The sequence below is a fragment of the Balaenoptera borealis genome, assembly GCF_965194805.1.
Source record: "Balaenoptera borealis genome assembly, chromosome: 20".
NCBI classification, from domain to species: Eukaryota; Metazoa; Chordata; class Mammalia; order Artiodactyla; family Balaenopteridae; genus Balaenoptera; species Balaenoptera borealis.
This window is the reverse complement of record NC_138879.1, coordinates 12,746,398-12,749,911: the sequence shown is the minus strand read 5'-3', so window position 1 is coordinate 12,749,911 and position 3,514 is coordinate 12,746,398.

Genomic DNA, 3,514 nt, shown 5'->3' with positions numbered 1-3,514 from the left:
GACGTCACCACGTGCAGCCCACACTTAAGGGGGGGTTTGGTCTCCCTCTCGGAGGGCACAGCCATCTATATATATGACTTGGAATGCTTCCACACAGATTTGTCTCTTCTCCCCATTCATGTATTTATTTAATCATTTTTATATCAGTATGGACTCATGGATACCTATTTTTGTACTTTGTGTTTTAATCTAATACTTTGTTGCCCAAGTTATTCCAGCCTTAGCCTTGGGAACTCTTTTACTTTGTGTCCCTTTAACAGAACCCCTTTGTTGTGGGTTGTTTTGTTTTTGAGCACTTCTTTCCTTTCTAGCTATGTTTGTCTGCTAGGGACACCATAACAAAGCACTGAAGACTGGGAGGCTTAAACAGCAGAAGTTTGTTTTCTCACAGATCTGGAGGCTGGAAGTTTGAGATCAAGGTACCTGCAGCTTGCTTTCTCCTGAGGCCTCTCTCCTTGGCCTTTAGACGGCCATATCCTCCCCAAGTCCTCACACGGCCCTTCCTCTATGCATTTACTCAGTCCTGATGTCTCTTTCTCTTCTTGTAAGGACACCAGTCCTGTAGGATCAGGGACCCACCCTTATGTCCTAATTTAACCTTAATTACCTATTTAAAGGCCCCGTCTCCAAATACAATCACATGGGAGGTTAGGGCTGCAATCTATGATTTTCTGCGGGGGGAGGTGGCTACAATTCAGTGTGCTAACCCGTGTATATACATGTATCTATAAATATTTCTACATGTTTCCGCAAGTATCCATAATAAGCATGAATTCCTATTGGTGTCTCTAATTCTATTACCTCATGGATCATTCTAGCCTTTTCCCTTGCTTATCTGTAAACTCCCACTCCAGCAGAGAGAAGTGGCTCACAGCATCCACCATCATGCACTCAGTTGTTCAATTCCAGTGTGCCTGCACAGTGGTTTCAGAATTAACTGGTCCCAGTGGGGAGCAACATTACCAACTACAGTATAGGTCTGTGTGCTGTTATTTTGCCTTTAGTCTTAGGGACCCACTCATTCCCAAAGTTACTGAGGTCAGCACCTTCCCCCCACCCCCTACAGTGAGATGGTCTCATCTATTTGTAATGCAGCTGGATTCTTTTTTTTTTTTTTTTTTTTAAATTTATTTATTTATTTTTTATTTATTTATGGCTGTGTTGGGTCTTCGTTTCTGTGCGAGGGCTTTCTCTAGTTGTGGCAAGCGGGGGCCACTCTTCATCGCGGTGCGCGGGCCTCTCTTGTTGTGGAGCACAGGCTCCAGACGCGCAGGCTCAGTAATTGTGGCTCACGGGCCCAGTTGCTCTGCGGCATGTGGGATCTTCCCAGACCAGGGCTCGAACCCGTGTCCCCTGCATCGGCAGGCAGATTCTCAACCACTGCGCCACCAGGGAAGCCCGCAGCTGGATTCTTTTGTCATTTCATCTGGAGATCCCCATCTCCTAAGTGATTCTCTTACATTTGCATACATTAAGCTTCATACAGTCTCTGGGTTTTAACAAACGTGTACTTTCATGTGTCCACCATTACAGTACCATACAGAGTAGTTTCACTGCCCCCAAAATCTTCTGTGCTTCACCTATTCGTCCTTCCCCCCACCCCCACCCCTGGTAACCATTAATTTATTTACTGTCTCCGTAGTTTTACTTTTTCCAGAATGTCTTATAAATGGAATCATACAGTATGTAGCCTTTTCACACTGGCTTCTTTCAATGTAATATGCATTTATGATTCATCCATGCTTTGTGTGGCTTGACAGCTTTTTATTGCTTAATAATATTCCATTGTATGGATGTTCCAGTTTGTTATCCTCTCACATACTGAAGGATATCTTGGTTACTTCCAGTTTGGGGCAATTATAAACAAACCTGCTATAAATATTTGCATGAAGGTTTTTGTGTGGATATAAGTTTTTAACTCAGTTGGGTAAATACCTAGAAGCATGCCTTAGTTCAGGCTGCTATAAGAGAACACATAGACTTGGTGGCTTAAATAACAAACATGTATTCCTCACAGCCTGGAGGCTGGACATCCAAGATCAAGGTGCTGGCAGATCTGGCATCTGGTGGGAGCTGCTTCCTGACTTGCAGAGATGTCTTCTTGTGTCATCATACAGCGGAGAGCAGAGAGTGAGAGTGAGCTCTCAGGCCTCTTCTCAGAAGAGCCCATCAGGGGCTCTGCTCTCATGGCCTAATCACCTCCCAAAGGCCCCACCTCCTCACACCATCACACTGGGAGTTTCAACAGAGGAAATGGGGAGGACCAACGTTCAGTCAGTAGCAAAGCACGATTGCCGGATCTTGTAGCCTCTGGGACTGTGGGGAACATGGGTGTCACCCAGCAGCTCGTCCTGGTCTTGGTCTGAGCCACTGCACATTCTCCTTTGCACCACCAGTGCTGTAGGCTTGGGGGTGTAACCCCCATCAGGTGAAGGAAACGCTCTTCTGTTTCTACTGTGCTGAGGGCTTTTTAATCAGTAACAAAATAGACTAAATCCGCTGTATTCAAGACACGCATCAAATGCTTTTCTGTACCTATCGACTTAATCATAGGATCTTTCTCCTTTACTCTATGTATGGGATGAATTGCATTGCTGTGTTTGATGTTAAACTAGAGAAACCCAGACCATGAGGTCTATTTCTCACTTTTAATGGGTCTTTTTTTTTTTTTGCCACACCTCGTGGCCTGTGGGAACCTAGTTCGCTGACCAGGGATCGAACCTGTGCCCCCTGCAGAGGAAGCACGGATTCTTAACCACTGGACTGCCAGGGAAGTCTCCTATGATTGGGTTTTATTTCAGATGTTTTGTACCCAAGTTCCTGAGTGAAATGGGCCTCTCATATCCTCTTCCCATTTGTCTGCTTCGGAGCCAAACGCAGTGAGCTGGACACATCCCACTCTCTTCCACTTTCTGGAACATTTTGTCCAAGACAGGAATTAACTGGTCCCTGGAATCAGGGTGGGACTCACTCATAAAGCCCAGGCTCCAGGCTGGGGGAGGAGAGGGCTTGGACAACCACTTTTTAGTCTATTCCTGTTCATTACTTCATTTTGCCCTTCTTTTTGTCATTTTATATTTTTCCAGGAATTACCTACTTCATTTAGGTTTTCAGTTTTATTAGTTTATAAGTGTTCCTAATTCTATTATTTAAAATCTGTGCTGTGTCTGCAGTTATTTCCTCTTTGTATGTTTTATTTGCAGTGACTTGCTTTTTCCTTCTTCCTTGCCAGAGTGTTTTCATGTGATTGTTCTTCCAATGAACCAGCTTTGGGTTTTGTTCATCTCCGCTCTTCCCTCTCTCTCCCTCCTCCATTGATCTCTGCCCTTTTAAATTTCTTTTTGTATTTTCTCCTTCTTGTTTCTTTGGGTTGGCTTGGAATTAAACTGCATTTCTGGAATCCATGCTTAGTTGGAGCAGAGCTGGTCTTGAGTCAGCTGCCTTTGCCAGCCCATCCCTCTCTCGATGTCACCGAGATTGTTTTCAACAACGGTGACGGCTGACCTTTCCCAGT